At 42.3% G+C, this 17,828-nt stretch overlaps 1 protein-coding gene across 1 annotated transcript in view; it reads right to left on the bottom strand.

Annotated features, from left to right (window-relative positions):
• Window positions 1-17,828, bottom strand: part of TIAM1 (T cell lymphoma invasion and metastasis 1) — a 229,510-nt gene that overhangs the window by 210,813 nt on the left and 869 nt on the right. Inside the window, exon 2 of the mRNA XM_025201339.1 lies at window positions 15,512-15,608. The gene's annotated coding sequence lies outside the window, so the exon portion shown is untranslated. The remainder of the gene's footprint in view (window positions 1-15,511; window positions 15,609-17,828) is intronic.

The raw sequence follows: 17,828 nt of genomic DNA, 5'->3' as shown, positions 1-17,828 counted from the left end.
ATTCCTGCTAGTACCAGACGGGTCTCAGAACAGTGGGTAATCGTATATGCCATATGTGGTGCAATAGCTAAATGCTCTGGGCAAGCTGAAGGAAAAAACAGCCTGAATGATGAATTTCCTTGGGACTGTTAATTTAAAACCTAGTATGCATATTATATACATCTCCAGTCACATCAAAATTATGGGCCCATGTGGATATAGGTCTTTGCACACTCCCATTTCACCAGTTTTATATTGCAACTAGCAATGATAAATATCGCAATTAGCAGTGATAAAAATGAGAAACATCAAGGATCTGCAACTCCCATGAAATCCATGTGCCAGCACTTGATATCAGAAACCTGGGCCAAGGCCTTTGCGGGATAAGGGCAGGAGAATGGGATGGTCACAGTGGCAGGTCCAAACTAACACAGCTCACTGTCACTTATTACATTTCCAGCTGGGCCCACCATCTGCCTGGATAGGACAGGCAGGTTATCCAGGCTGACCTGGACAGGCTCAGCAAGTTGGCGAACAAGAATCTGATGGTGTTCAACGCCGATAAATGCAAGGTTCTCCACCTTGGGAAAAAAAACCCACAGCATCCTTATAGGCTCGGCAGTGCTATGTTGGCTAGCACTATGGAAGAAAGAGACTTGGGGGTCATCATTGACCACAAGATGAACATGAGCCTGCAATGCGATGCGGCGGCTAGTAAAGCGACCAAAACGCTGGCTTGCATCCATAGATGCTTCTCAAGCAAATCCCGGGATGTCATTCTCCCCCTGTACTCGGCCTTAGTGAGGCCGCAGCTGGAGTACTGTGTCCAGTTTTGGGCTCCACAATTCAAAAAGGATGTGGAGAAGCTTGAGAAAGTCCAGAGAAGAGCCACGCGCATGATCAGAGGTCAGGGAAGCAGACCCTACGATGACAGGCTGAGAGCCCTGGGGCTCTTTAGCCTGAAAAAGCGCAGGCTCAGGGGTGATCTGATGGCCACCTACAAGTTTATCAGGGGTGACCACCAGTATCTGGGGGAACGTTTGTTCACCAGAGCGCCCCAAGGGATGACGAGGTCGAATGGTCACAAACTACTTCAAGATCGTTTCAGGCTGGACATAAGGAAGAACTTCTTTACTGTCCGAGCCCCCAAGGTCTGGAACAGCCTGCCACCGGAGGTGGTTCAAGCGCCTTCATTGAACACCCTCAAGATGAAACTGGATGCTTATCTTGCTGGGATCCTATGACCCCAGCTGACTTCCTGCCCTTTGGGCGGGGGGCTGGACTCGATGATCTTCCGAGGTCCCTTCCAGCCCTGATGTCTATGAAATCTATGAAATCTCTCTCTTCTAACTGAGACCATCATGTTAAGGTTTCAGGGACCCCTGCCTTGTACTGGAAAACATGATGGGTGTGAACAAACATTTGCAGGACCTGACTCAGGTTTAGGCAGTTTAGCTTAATTCACCTAAACTCGGGAGCAGCATGCACAAACATTTATTGCTTGCAAGTAAGTCGGGGGAGTGAGAGAAAAGGGGGGAGGTCTGTGCTAAGAGACCACCAAGGTCCATTTTACTCAGCCATGCCCCTCTGGTTATCTAATGCATTAAAACACTGCGCTGCCAAGTCTCTTGGTGCCACCAATGGATTTTACTGTAAGTAGAGAGCAAAAGTACATAAATATAGTGCTGACAGGAGCAGTCTTCAGTTCAGGTCTGGCATTCTGCTTGTGTTTTATGTAACTATTTCTGACTGTTATTCAATTATGAAGGAGCACTTACCATGGAAACTGGAGGAAGGTTCTTTTGCAAAGATACAAAACGCACTTTTAAAGGCAGAGTTGCTCATCTCTGTTAAATGCAAACATCTGCATCACATGCAAGGTTCTGAATTTAGATCCTTTTCCAAACGAGAGCCATTTCCAGTTTGTAGCTGTTCACCATGCTACGGGCTATTGAAAATTCCATCTCCATTTTAAAGGTGAAAAGCCACATGAAATGAAGGGTCAGATCAATTCTCTCACTTGCTATTGTGCTGCTCTGAGAGAAATGCCACATCCTGCCCGACTCCCACAGGATCCTAGCAGTTTCTCAGGCTGCCAACCCACAGAAGCTTCCCCAGAGGTCTCCCTTCAGCAACTGGTCCCAATTCATCAGAAGGCCTGGCCCACTGGTAAGTGACCAAGTAAATCAGCCATTTAAACCTGCCTCATCTATGGAAGTGTTACAAGAACAAAGCTGGAGCAGGAGGGGGAAAGGAGGAATTACATGAGAAGATCTCTCAGTGCACCCTTCTCACTCCCCTCACATAGCATACACATGCAGGGGCTAACCAGCCCAATGCAAAATCCATCAGCAAAAAAGCATCCTAAGGGGTCCGCAGTAACCCAAATATATCCCATTTTTCTGGATAGAAACCTTGCCTCCGTCAGGCAGGAACAAGTAAGTAGCTCAGCAAGTTGAAGACCTTCCCCTGGGTCTGAAAAAGTTTATCAGCAGATGTTTTGTTAACAAATACCTTTAAAAATAAAGCTGATAACTAAGCAAAGATAAAATGCTCTCCCACCCAAAAAAATTAAACACTTCACTACCAGCCTACCATACTGTTCCAGTCACGTTAACACCACACACAAGTCAACACCACATTTTCCGGTTTGAATCCAAATAACCAAGGAAAGGGTTAAATGCATTAACAATACTAAAATAAAAACTCCACTGAAAATAATTCTGGTCTGGTATCTTCATTGCATGAATAAAAATACCACAGGTACAAAAGTCAAGACTGCAGGGGCCTAATTATATGTCAACCTTGCACATAAGTTGAGTGCAAAATTTTACAGGCTTTTGGAGGCAAAAGGTAGACACATAATCAGAACAAGATGGTAGTCAGTGATTTTTTTTCTGTGAATGCTTAATAGCCAAATTTGTTCCAACCATCCAAAGATTTTCTGGCGTTGAAAACATGATCAAGAACTACAATGTATTTTATTTTCAATATACCATCTTGGGGCAGGCACTAGGCTTTGCCTTGGGCACTAGCTGCACATGGTGATTAATACAGAAGTAGTCAGAGTGGTCATACTGGTTTTTTCCCCCGGCATTACTTATAGACATGGCCAGAGTGATTAGGGGTCTAAGAACCCGTCTTAGAGAGTGCACCTGGCCAACTCTGCAGGCCCCAAATCCTGGATCTCAGGCAACTGAGCCACCTTATAGCCATACCATGTGTGTGCCAGCAAGCACACCCACAATAAAGGGCCTGGGAGCAGCTTTGGGAATGCATACAGGGCTGATTGAAGGTGGCTACTGTAACTTAATTCCCCAAGTTGGCATTGGTAGTGGGAATAAAAGGGTAGGGCATCCTTCACAGCAAAACTTCTGGCCTTGGCACAGAGGTCGTGTAAACATTCCTTGAGGTGTCAAACACCCTCTGCTGTAGGGGAGAGTGAGGAGTACTCAAAGTGCCTCTCAGGAAAAGCTCAGAATCCTATGCATCCAACCAGAATTAGATCAGGCCCAGGAAGACTAAAGTTACTTCAGATAGAGGGGTTGGACTAGACCTCTGGAGGTCCCTTCCTCTAGGACCCTTCTCCTGCAGGAAGACGCTGCAGAAACATAGCTGCAAGGCAAGGTGGGGATATCTGCAACTTCACAGGAGAGCTGTCCTGATTAAAAGCATTATACTCCAACAGCTTGTATTCACTTCCAAAAAAAGGCATGACCAAGGTTAAAACACCCCGTTTTTAACCTCCGCACTGGATCATGGCTTCCAACCAGTGCCAAGTAAAATGAATTTACAGAAAAACAAATGCAGCACAACTAGGATGGTTTGTAGAAGGTAACTCGAGAATAAACATCAAGTCTATTTTAACACTATGGGGCTACAGTGAGAGCAGCTGTAATCCAGAGATGGTCCCTAACCAAGGAGATGGTCCCTAACTAAATCCATAGTCAGGAGATGGTCCCTTCTTTAGTCTCTCTAAGTACAGAATATTTCCTACATTCCTTAGTAAATCTTGTTTAGTTCTTCTCATTCATGCCTGACTGTCTTCCCTGAAGCCAATGATCACTACAGGGGGCAGAGGATGTGATTTGCTGGGCCTTCATGAAAAACAAAAGAATGCTAATTACACAAGGCCTTCCACAGCTTTGGAAAAACAGGCACAAAGACAGAATTATCATCAAATAAAACAGGCCCAATGTTTCACGGGCATGCTAGCCTTTCCAGGTAGTTGTATACAGCAGAATGCAGAGGAACGCAGAAATGCAAGCTAGCTCTGAACCAGAAGCAGAACAGCTGCAAGAGTGAAGCATTCCTTATGTCTGTGCAGAAAGCAGGGCAGGCTAGCCCAGGCAAAGCACTGCATTAATGGAGTTGCACTGCTCTTGGTACCCAGCTAGCTCAGACAGAACTCGGGTATCTCTGCATGGCACTACACTTGGTGGGTAGACAGACCCTGATATGCTGACTTGTCTTCATACAACAAAAGAATACTTAATGTCTTGGTTAAATTGCAGTGATAACAGACAAACAACATCCTAGCTTTTGGAAGATAATTATATCCAAAAAGACTAGCATGCATCGTTTCACAGTCAGTGATCTGTTTCATGGATACAGTTTATGGATAAATTCAAAGGCAATTTGCTATTATAAATTTGAAACAAATTCACTCCTGTGCTGGTGCGGCACTATTCAGGAGCTGCCAGGGGCCATTTTCGTCTAGGGAAGACTGAAAACATAGCCCTAGCCTCAGCATCATTTCAATAGCTTCTGCAGTGTGAAACTGCTGAATCAAAGGTATCTTCTTGAATTTCCCAACCCAGCCCTCATAAGTAGATTACTGCAGAGACAGTACAGAACTAGCAGAACCAGCTCTTCACCTAGCCTGCCACCCTGCTGTATCATTGCTGTTCACCAGGGCAGGGCATGTTACATTCCTCCTGTGCTGCCTAACAGCTGGCAAAAAGGCCCTTGTCAGAAGTTCCATGAAAAGGGACAGTAGGATCCGAGCTGTGATCCCAACAAATCGCACCTCCTGCCATGCTACCCGTGCACGACAGGAGGCACTACCATGGTGCAGGGGGAGCTTGAGAACATGATCCTGAGCACCTCCTGCATGTAGTGCCTGATGCGCTTGGCTTGGAGCACCAGCCAGCTGATCGGTGCTGGCAGCCTCAGGAGCACATCAGGGTCAAGAGCTCTGGTGAACCCTGAAGGCTGGGAGTGGCAGTCAGCTGAGCAGCACACCCAGCTTGGAGAGGGAGAGAGGAAAAAAAATCAATCAATCAATCATCAGGGCCTTTGCCTTGGGTACACCCCTGAGGCTGGGAGCAGCAGTAAGCAGATTGGCACCCCCAACCTTGGGGTGCAGAGTCAAGGGCTCCAATGCACCCCTGCGACTGAGAGCAGCAATCAGAGGATCGAAACTTCCAGACTTGGCTCCATGCCACCCTTGAGCAGCTCTGGTCCACCAGCTGATTGGCCTAGCCACACATTCAATTTAAGGTGTGATGGGAACCAGTCAACAAGTTTTTACACATATTTTATGTAATAACTTTGCGGTTCACTGTTTTATTGTGTCATTAACTGCATGAACATATGGCCAGGTTTAAAGTTAAGACATGATTAACTGGTTAATCACGTCTTATGTGTAAAGTCTACTGGGGCAAAAGAATCCATCAAGCACCCAAGAACTTGTTGCTTCATGTTCTTTGTGGTTAAGAAATGAAAAAGAAAATGGATTTAGAAATTCAGATAGGAACAAAAGATACAGAATCCTAGGGAGATATTCCTGCAAACAATTTTGCACAATGCCTATGCCATGCGCTGCAGGTCTAGAAACCTACCAATCTCACAGCAAGTGAAAGATCATTTTCTCCACTTCCTTCATCACCAATTAGCTTTCCAAGACTAAATCAGCAAAAACTTGACTCTTAATTACTGAAGCCAACACTAATGACTCCAATTACATTTCTACTGATTTCTGAAAATTGGATTCTCCACTACACGTGCTGTATTTAAATTAGTTTCCTACCTCATTCCTAGCAATTATTCTTTGACAAACCAAATTATAATACAATTAAGATTTTTTTAAAACCTCCTTAAAACTGAAATGGAAGCTTAAAAATAAAAAATTTAAAACTAACATCTAAGTTTTAATTTAATCACCCTCTATATTTTAAAATAGGATATCTGGAGTTAAAAGAAAAAGCTAAAGGCATACATTTCCTTTACTGAACTGTACCACAGAACATCTGCAAATGTCTTTTTTTTTTGTTTTGGTTTGGTTTTTTTTGTTACTACAGGTTGTCAGTTTTGGGTTTGTTTGTTTGTTTGTTGGTTTGCTTGTTTTTTTACCAGTACAGACCACAGGACTAAGCTTTTGGTATCATCATCTCTGGCATATTTCCAAACTCCCCAGAAAAGCTATTTTTTCAGGCTTTCTGTGTCGGAACCTGAAAGTCAAGGGATAGGGGTTGCACATCCCCTCCTCACCCGACAATGACAACTTGCAAAGCACATAAAGATGAATCTCCACGGAGGACCCCTGCATAGGGCCAGTGTCAAAATATTACATATATTTGACATAAGTCACTGTCAGAATATGCTGCTTTTGTAGCATATGGACATGCCCATTTGAGGGCAATTTTTTCCCCATGAGAAGAGAGATTTGGGCTCAAAGCTCTGGTTTATGATTAGCATTCGAATGCGACTCAGGGAAGGAAAGAACACTTAGCAACCTACTGTATTTCCAAAAGGCTGACAAGTAATGGAAAAAAAATCATGGATTCATAAAAATATTATATTCAGGGGAAGCTTTTATATGAGCTAGTCCATATTATCCAAGCCAGTGGTTTTTCAAGCTTTGTTCTGCAGAACTCCGCAGTATGTTATCAGAGGTTCCACAAAGAGATTGGGAGTAACGGCAGAACAGGCTAGGAGTCACCCGACTGCATCAGTCCTTAGGGTATAGGCAGGGATTCCACAGCAGGAGAAGCAGTTTAAAGGGTTCCGTGACTTTAGACAGTTCGAAAACCACTGATCCATGCTAGTAGAGGCGGTTTTTTGCGGAGGAGATACCACACTATATAAGAGGATGCTGCATAACACACGTCATTGGGAAGAGAAAAAAACAAAACAAAAACACAGAGCCCAACACTAGTGGCTCCTAATGTTTCTGCCCAAGCTCAAAAACTAAAATACCCGACCATAAGGCATCCCCATGCAGGGGGCAGAGTGACAATCAGGTAGTTGTCAGGTAGCCACAGTATATTGTACCAGCAGGAAAACTGGCACGCTCAGCCAGGCAATCTGGATTCCCCAACCTGAACAGTAGCAGGAGGCGACACTAACAACAACAACAAAAAACAAAAACAAAAAAAAAAAAAAAAAAAACTGCTGAACTTTGTGAAGCTCCTTGGCTGATGAAGGGACAATTATATAATGAAACAGTGGTAGGCAACACTGCAACTTGTAGGAGAGGGAGTTACAGTACAATACAAAGTCACTAGCAAAGAAGATCACAGAGGTTAGAGTGACAGATGGGACATTTGCTACTAGAGACACATAAAAATTCAACACAAGCCCTTATGTCTTTGTTGAATATATTTAATGTTAATTAAGCATCAGAAGATACAAGCTAAGAAGATTACATTGGTACCACAGCGCAAGGTGATAAAATAGTGAATAGGGCAACTACTTCAAGCAATAATGCATTTGTTTGTTTCAGTTATATTTTTCCTCTGCTGTTTTTCTTTGGTCTCCATTACTCAGTACTGGCTGTTAGGTTTTATGTTCATACGTGGGGTTTAAAGAGGTTATTGTTTTACGCTGCCTACATAAATAGCAACAAGCTGTTGCTATCCCTGCTGTGCAAGGAAAGGAATGATTAGATTATCAATCTTGTATATAGTAACATCAGATTGTTGTTATATACAAATCTAATAGAAAATGTAATAGAGAATTCTGGATTCTCTTCTACCCCTGCATTTCCAGTGAATTCAGTAACTGTGTGAGAACTGACTACACACACTTACCAAGACGGACACAGCCAAGGTTTCTGAGTGAAGGTTGTTAGGGCCCAATCTTCTAAACAGTTATGCCTGTAAATATACTTGTGCAGCTACCCCCATGGGGATCACCAGTTCTGCTCATGCAAGTTCTGCATGTACTCACATGCAGGAGTCTGTGGGGTTTTGCCCGTAGTCTTAACCCACCCAGTTACTGCATAACTTTTCACTGTACACATGTTGCTACTACCACTACCAACTTGGACCTGCAAGATCCCACTTCATTCTAGAGAATCCAGACCTCATTCTGCTGTGCCAAGTAATTACCCAACACAGAATTAATGCAAAAAGCAGGAGAGTTAAGCACACACATATATATATGTGAAAAGCCATGTGGCCCTATGACAACCAAAACAGGTTAGTTCCCACAGTTTCCTTACTATCCCACTCTTCAATTAGACTACTATCTCTTTAGGATTGTGACCACCTTACAGTTCTGTGTATGTAGTGCCAAGCACAACAGGGGCCTACATCTATGACCGAGCCTCCTGGACATTACTGCAATACAAATCATCATCAGAACGATAAGCTAGGTTATAGAACTTGTACCACAAGAATTTGTGCCACCAAGTTAGAGAAGGAAAAACCTACATCTGGAATGTTGCTGCTTTTATTCAACTTGTATTGCAGCCCTGCAGCTGTTTAAAATGAATGCCCATTTTATCTTTAACATGCCTGAGAGCACTATTTTCAATCCAGCCCAAACTGGGCTAAATACGTTATGTATAACAATAAAACATTTTTAAAAAATGGAATATATGGGACCTTTCAACATGAAAAGAAATTAATGAAATACGGGATCAGAAATATCTTAAGCAAAAAAGCTGCTGTTCATCCAGTTCTACTTTCCTGAGTAGACATGAGAGTTCCCTGCCATCAGTCTCACTTTCTCCATCCTCACTAGTTGCATGCCTCAAATCACTGAAAGTTAGCCGGGGTTGGGTCTAGTCACCACACACTGAGAAAACACTAAAAAGTTCTTCAAGAGGCAATATTGGCAGTTCAGAAGACAATGCTCTGACTCCACACTGAATTAATGCTCCAGCAACCCAACAGGAGGAACTGCTGAACAGCTCAAGCAGCCATTTCACTCCTGAGTATGTGTTCAATAAAAATCTTTTTGCACTTCTTGCAATACATGGAGCTGTTAAATCTGGCAGGGATACCGGAGTTAAGTAATTACATTCCACCTACCTATATTTTTCCCATAGATTTAACCAAATAACGCGGTCTTTATTTCCTGTACTATGAGCCTGAAAAAAAAACATTGTGTGCAGCACTACTCTGTACATACAAATAACTGCTGTGTGCTACTGGAGGTGCCTGTAAATCTACACACACTCTACCATGTTGCCCAGTGCACGATAAGTAGAAAAACCACAGTAGGTATTATAAATATTAATATTTAACTGAAATAGAAAAGGGAACTATTTTTAAAGGACCATAACTCCTATTCTCATAAAAGGAGATATTTGAGCTGGTGTGCTCTTTAACCAATGATGGCTGATGAGTAGAGTGCTCAATCATACCAGACAGAAGCATTAAAAAAAAAAAAAAAAGTGTGATTAAGAATCTTGCTAGGCTGGAGTAGAGATAAGGGTCAAGTTGACTGAAGAAAAAGCACCGCCCACTTGCCCATGACTATTTCAGACAATGATAAAACACTAGTGCTTAGGGATATAAATCACCTCCAATTAAGACTCCCATAAATAGTTCATTTGACCTGCCACAAGAACGTGCAGTTGATTCTTACCTCAGAAATTTGGCATGACAATGAGGGGGAGGGTTAATTAAACAAAAATGCAAATAGGTAAAGATCTTTAAAAATTGATTACGTGATTAAAATACATTATTCTTGGCAATGAAATAAACACTGCTTTGCCAGAATTATAAAAAAAATGTCTAAGAGATGCAGGTCCATTTTAAGGATGTATGCCTCTACTGTGGGTACCAGCAGAAAGAATAAGTACTACAGCTTTCATTCAGAGGAATCATTAAAAAAGAGAGTCTTCTTCTCTACTCTGGGAAGGAAGAAGGAAGAAAAATGACTACAAAAAAGAAAAATTGCCACAGACAGTTTCAGTTACAGAAGAAGAATTGCAAAGAACTAAAGAAAATCTGTTTGTTGGCAAAAATCAGGCTCCGAAAACAGATCCATCAAATTCACACTGCATTGTCTCGTTTGGTTGAATAACAAGCTTATATTAATTTAGGTGCCTAAGTAAAAGATGTGTATTCCTTCCACTTCTTGTTTAGTGCCCGATTCTGCAAACCCTTAATGATAGAAAGTTTTTACTCTCTTGCACAGACCATTCATAGCAGTTGGGTATTTTTATAAACATTTGAAGGATCAAGGACTTGAGAAGAAACGTATTAAAAATATAGATCGCTCTTGTATCACTCAGCAGACAGTTATTTGATCCTTTTTGGTAATTTACCGATTTGAAAATAGCATTCACTTTATTTCATAAAACTAAGCTCCTAAATAATCATGTCCGCTAGGTCAAAACTACAAACTGCTATAAATTTGCTAACACCCACCATAAATTGTGGCACCGTAATGCTGAAATATTCTAGTTGTCAGGGCAGTAATGGTGCGGACGGCCCTGCATTTTTAACCTTGATTGTACATAATTGTTAATCACTGACCCATTCTCCAACACTCCTAGACCCAAGCATGTTGCTAAGCAACCCATTTTTGCTCCAGATACTTTTGGCCATTGCTAAACTAGCTTCAAAAAGTCAACAAAGTGAGTATTGAGCTTAAGACAGACAGGTTTTGAGGTGGGCAGGGGAAGGGTGCGTGTGTGTGCATGTACATGTGCGATGAAGGTACTAGGTAGTAGTTGCATCTAATGGCCTGTCTTTAAAATGTAATATTAAGTGTTACTTGCCATGTATCAAGAATTCTTAAAGAGGCCTTTATAACACTGTAGACTACAACATTGTTTAGTCTTTTAAATTAATAACATTAATTGCTTCTTGCTCCTAAAAATTCCAGTGTAAATTAAGTGCCACCAGCATTATGAAAGTGCCATTCATCATTATTAAGATGAATACTAAGGCGTTTCATTCATAACTTGCACTTACCTGACCAGGAAATCACACCTCACATTTCCAGGGCTTAATAATTCCAAACTAATACAACTTACAACAAACACCACCACAGTGTTTGGCTATGACTCCAACAAGAATCGTCACCCCAAGAAAACTGCAAATTACAGAAATGTCTCAAAATTAATATTACCATGGGCAGAAAAAGGATTCCACTGCACTGAATTTAAAAAAAAAATGTTTAGAAACAGAGAGCAAGTATTATTGGGGAAAACATGCTGTTCTCAGAAAGCTAATGATAATCTAATTACTCTCTAGGCCAGATATAAAAATGTTCAATAGCTAGCTGACACAAAATAAAATAAAGAAGTTGCCATACTATGCCAGGTCGCTGAGAATATCCAAATGGTTTTTATTTTGTTATTTTAATGATGTATCACTGTCATAAAAAGCTACTACCACACATTAAGTTTAGCTATTAGGAGCTAGATCTTTCTTCCATTGAAAATCAATGGCAAAATTCCACCGATTTCAATAAAAGCAAGACTGAGCAAATAAATCATCAAGGAGGAACTGGTAAAATTATGAAAGTAAGGAAAGTCAATGAAGTTCCATAGTTGTATTTTTACAACCTCCTAGATGAAAGCAGACCCTGATGAGTAGTCTCAAAGAACTTGGCCATCTTAGGAAAAAATAAAGCTACATGAACATTCAAGTAGCTGAAAGTGTTTAATTTCCAGATTGAGGTCAGGTCAGTTTGCATTTGCTTAGGATTATTAAAAATAACTCAAATAAGGACAGGGACTCAATCATTCAAGTAATCAGTGCCCCAAAGTTAACCTCTCCTTTTAAAATGAATTTCTTTTCATTGTATATACTGCATTTTACAGTGTACAAGTCTGTGGTGAATGAATCAACCCCGTATTTCTGATCAAAAAAGTTAGGATTTTCATAGATCTGGTGTAGAAGCAGACCCCGCCTCACTGAAGCCACCTCCAGGAGAGGTGTTAGGCACTTGAACTCGGCTGTCACCTTGTCCCAGCACCTTTTGAATGCAGGTCAGTGCTGGCCACTGTGGCCAGAGACTGAGAGCCACAGCCAGGCAGGCAGCCAGAGCTCAGCACGGGGGGCTGCAAATGGCTCCTGCCTGGCAAGCACTGCTCACTGCTGTCACTCTGCACCCTGGTATTGCTGGTGGTGGGCAGTGGCACCATAGCTCCCGTGCTGTCAGATGGTGGCTCCCACCCCGCACAGGGTCTGGCTGAAGATGAACGAACTTTCAAACATTTTTTTTAAATTTAAAAGTATTGATATAGTATATAAGTGGAAATTTAAGGGTAAATATTTGGACTTCAAACTTCAACTTGTATACCGTTAAATATGGTAGTTATGGTTAGAATAAAGATCTCCTAGGAATAAAGGCTGATTGAAAAAAAAATACAATTTTACATGAAATATTTTTGTGATTATTTCCTCCCACCACCACCCCTTTTTCAAATGGCTCTAATGAGTAACATTTTCGTTTAAATATTCATTGCACTTTAGATGCAATCCTAGCTCCATTGGGGTCTCTTTACCTTCAATGTAAGCTCAAATCTAAACATGTGCATACAGTATAAAGATATACCAGTGCACTCATGTCCAGGATCAACACTAAAAAGCAGGACCTGGAGTCTGTTTTACTTTAAGAAAAATGATAAAATCAAATATAAGCACCAGCAAATTATTAGCTTAAAAAAAATTGTTATTAAGCATTACAATACCACATGAAACCTGGGGCCCCAGAGTAATATGACCAGTTTCTTTTACTGTGAGTCATACAGCAGAAAAGATTTCTGAATGTTTAACTCATCATCACCTACGTGGTGATGCCTGCTCTCTCGCTGGCTTTGCAAGACTCTAATAGCATCGGTACATTTTAAATAAATCTGTAGTGCATAGCTGTCACTGCCTTTTCAGTCATCCTGAGTGATTAGATATTATCACCACTAGTTGCCCCCTAAAAGATAAGCATCACTTCAAGAATAAAAATAAAATGAAGATTAAAAAGACTGTCATAAGCTATCTGCCCTCTGGACTGCAATACAACATTAGTACACACAGCCTGGCTTGGACTTGGAGATAAGGCAGTAAAGTTTAACACAAGCCTAATACCAGAGGTTCACTTAACGACGATAAGCCAAAAAAATTTAAATACTAGTACAATCACTTTAAGCTCCTAATGCATCCATTTCTCCAAAATGAAAAAAAAATTAGATCCCTTCACAGATTTCCATGCCACAATAGGTCACCTGCCAAAGACATACCCTAAGTGCTGGGTTTCTCATGACCTGCTCTACTCTTCCATATCATACTTGCAAGCAAAGAAAATACTGAAACGTATGAACTCTTCATCTCTAAGCTGCCCACAGTATAAAGACTTCCTGAACAATTATCTCCTCTGCCTGTCACTAAGAGCAAGAAGGAACAGACAGGAAGTACAGAGCAGTGCAATATGCACATGCATACAGGCATTGGCATATGTACGTTTGCTCCCAAGCCAGCTAACAGATGGCAGAACTAACTTTAGGCCTATCAGCCTTTGCAGAACTGATTTCAGAACGAGAGACTGAGCTGTAAAATACACTCATAAAATGCAAACCATTCCTAAAGAGGGAGGCTGTTCAGGCAGTAGCCAGTAAATATTGCATTCCTGAACACTTCAAGTAAACAAAACACACACCAAAAATCAAGTAACTTCCCATGCATCAAGACCCACGGACTGATCCCCAAATCTTTCTAGTAGTTAAGGATCAAAATTAGTAGAAGTAGTGTACTGAGCAAACTGTGTATAATTTGTCAGGCAAGAAGCAAAAATCTGGCCACATGCAGAACTGGGGGGGGGGTTTGAAGTCAAATTCTGTTTATTCAAAATAAAAATCAAACCTTAAAAACAACCAAACTGTTGGTTCTGGGGGGGGCAAACTTTTTTTTTTTTTTTTTTTTTTTACAACATTCAGCTAAGATGACAACTTAGTTTTCAACATCAGTTCTTCAGATTGGTAGGCTAGAAATAGATGTTGATGGACGAAACAGACTGTGTGCGCCATGATACTGCAGCACAGCTGATCTGCTGCACTGACAAGACACATCACCCCTTTTGTCCCATGCTTGATGGTGAAGGACAAGGGGCAATGTGATCTTCCCACTTTGCCCACTCAGCAAGACCTATGCCCCAGTCTATCACCACTTTTTATTGTGCCACTGAATTTCTTTTTATGTGGCACAACAAAGGGTATCAGCGTCTATTTGCTCAGCATTTGTGCTGCCACAAAATTTTTATGGAGGCACAAATAAGACATCAGCCAGCGTCTGTTTCCACCCACAGAGTTACAAGAGTCACAATAAGACAGACACCACAAGCCAAGAGGAGAACTAGCACCCCTTCAATTATAAGCTCTACTGGCAGACATATCAATGGCAGTTCTTCCTCAAAGCCAGATCCTGAAATCCTTTCTCCCTTTATGTTCAGCCTTCAATCTGACAAAAGTCCCAAGGAAGTCCATGGCAATTTTTTCCCCAGAGTTGTTTCTTCTTTGTCCAACTTTATTCCACCTTCTCACCAATCACTTTCTCTGGTCACTGTTTTGACTCTGAACCAAGCTGATGTGGCCAAGAGTCTTTGCCACCTGAATTATTGACATGCAAGAGCTCATCCACCCATGCAACATGGCTCTCCTGTGAGCATAAGTGAAGAGATAATGATCCGAGTCATACAAAATAGTAGTACCTGTAATGCAAACATAATTTAAGTAGAGAGAAACTACAATCAGCTAGAAAAGATGTGCTCAAAGTGTGGCCTGAGGGCTGGATTTGGTCCACAAAGCCAAGTCTTTCATTCCATGGCACTCCTCACAGGTCAGGAAGCTTGGCAACAGGGAAGTGGTGACAGCAATAGTAGCCAGACCAGGTACACACACAAGCCATCAAAATTAACCAAAGATCCAACCTGCACATTGCCTATTAAGCACATTCAGTGGACAGCTAAGGGCACAATTTTATTTATCACGTCAATGACTTAGATCCTCGGCTGGAAACAAAATTATGTACAAGCACAAAAAAAAAAAAAAAAAATCATGTCTGCATCACATGCATTTAAACTCACCTTTCCACTCCGATCAGAATGCAGGAGAGCGTACAGGGAAACAGATGGCCCTAGACTGAACACAAGGCACAATTCACTTGAGGAGCTGAGGCAAGGGCTGGGAGGCAAGAAGAGATGTAGATCAACCCCAGGATTGAATTTAGCCTTGTATTTATAGCAGGGCCGTGTTGTAAATATTTGCTTTCCCCTTCAGCAGCAAAATATCAACTGAAGTAAACAGTCCATTTGTTGACAGTGGCTGCAGTTTTAAAAGGACAAAAATACCCACCGTAATGCGATTGTATGTCTGAATCTCTTGCAAGGCTTCTCCATTACTTCCAACCATTGTTTTGCTAGGATGCTGAGTGACCATCAGGATGTGCAGACTGAGATTATATCATTGCGGAGGAGGTTATACAAAGAAAAGAAAAAAATAGATGTGTCCCAAGATGTTAACATACCCTGCTAGCCAGTCAAAATACAGAAAGGACAGCAGCCATGTTGAAACTAAGCAAAGAAGAAAAGGCTAAAGTACGTGACCTTTCCATTCTACCATAGCTAAAAATACTGATGTACAAGCTATAGGCAAGTTTTAGGACTAGATCCAGTGAGGGACTGAACTGCTTCAAGCTCTGCATTAGCTAATAGAAATGAGGCAGCTCGGGCCCAAAAAATTCCATCTTGCAAGGTATCAAATACCTCCTCTGAAAAGAAGTGTTCTCCAACTCCTATTGTAGCAAGTGGAAATAGAGGAAGGCCTCAGCACATCCTAGTGGGTGCTCAAAACTTGCAAGATCAGGTCTTTTCCAAGCACGATAAAAGGTGCGATGCCACCAGAGCTTCAAGCATGTGCTAAGCTGAAAAAGTGAACTTTGAAACAGAAAGCAAGCATCTAAAACAAAAAGTTGCCAAACCTGATCTCTTGCTCTCACTTACTCAGGTTCTCCTACACACCACCTTCCTTAGGCAAATCTCTTCACAAATATAGCCCACTAATAAGCTTGTGTTGCTGGTGCCCTTCTGCACTTGACAGACAGGGAATGCAAAATCTGTGACAACTCCAGCTAGAGAACTGTGGCTCTTTAGCTCAAGTTGTAGCAAATCATTCCAATAACTCGTTGGGTCACCGGGTAAATCCCAAAGAGTTGACAAGGAGGGTGAGTGTTACCACAAACAGCAAACCTAGATTAAACGTGTTCATAAAGTACATGCATAGAGGGAGTGTAGACTGCCTCGTGATGCTTACTGCCTTCATGAAGTTTTAAAACCTTATTTTTCTGTTCAATGAAGTCCACACATCATCTCATGCAATACACCCATTAGAAAACCACATTAGTCTATACACATTTTTTCATTATTTTAAAATCAAAAGTTAACTGTTGTGTTTTATTTCCATTTTAGTCAAGCTATACTTCATGGGCGACTGGTGCCTCCTGAGTCTAGGGGAGGCACTAGCAGGGGTGAGGTCCCCCAGCGGCCGATTGCCGACTGGGGGGTGGTCCCTCAGAGATCGATCGCCAACCCCAGGAGTGCCGGCAACAAAACCATAAGTGCCGGCAGCGCCTCTCTTGGCGCCCCCGCTCCCCTGGCAGTGCCAATCTCAGGGGGGGCACCGGCCGGCACTTACCTCTGTGCCCCAGCTTCCTGGCCAATGAGGGCCGATCTCAAGGAGGGCACATGGCCCCCCCGTGCCTGCCCTATGCGTCACCTATGCTATACTTTGTGGCCCCATTCCTGCAAGAGTGAAAGGCACATGCTTAACTTTACGGTGAGTACTACTGCCTACTCACAATGTGTACACAGACATTGTAAAATATACCCAACTCCAAGATCCAAGCTTTAATAGCTCAGATTCTGATGTCAAATCTTACCCATTTTATTCACTGAAGTGAATAAAAGTCATGCGGATGGACTCAAATGCGGCTACTTAGAGGAGTAAGACCAACAAGATTTGGACCTTAAGGGTGCAGGCAGAAGTGCAGCTCTCAGCTGTAAATCAGAACGATTTTTGGAAAGCCTTCGGAGTTACAACAACCTCCCGAACCAAGCCAAAAAACTGTTGGTTCTGGGGGGGAACAGGAATCTAGTAGTGGGCTGGGAGCCTGCAGCCAGGTGCCCGCAGCAATGGCCACAGCTCACCGTTTTCAGAACGGGAAAGGGGAAGGGCAGTGGAGGGAGCTCATCCTGGGGTTCCCCAGCAGGTGCCGAAAGGTGCAGTGGGTGAATTGGAGCCCGCCTACCTCAGGGGGGCTCCAATACACTGTCCCAACCTTGGGAGAGGGGAGGGGTGCTGAAAAAAAGCCAGAATGAGCTCCCTCTGCTCCTTCCCCCCTCCATTTTGAAAACAGCAACAGGCTGGGAGCTCTGCAGATACAAGTTACAAAAGGCGCTACATTTTGAAAGGTCTTTATCTGATATCTCATCCAACGAGGGGTCAGACTTTCACCTGATTGGTCATTTTTTAAGATGCCTGCAGCTGTGCACTTGTGTTTGGTCACACTATAAACTGCTTTCTGTGGTCAGATGAGGCAAAAAGTGTCACTTTTGTCTGCACCCTAAATGCACAAGGATCTGCTCATTTCTCCATATTTCAATGGTCTGGGATC

The sequence above is a fragment of the Alligator sinensis genome, unplaced genomic scaffold, assembly GCF_000455745.1.
Source record: "Alligator sinensis unplaced genomic scaffold, ASM45574v1 scaffold373_1, whole genome shotgun sequence".
NCBI lineage: Eukaryota > Metazoa > Chordata > Crocodylia > Alligatoridae > Alligator > Alligator sinensis.
This window is presented reverse-complemented; position numbering and strand designations above follow the sequence as displayed.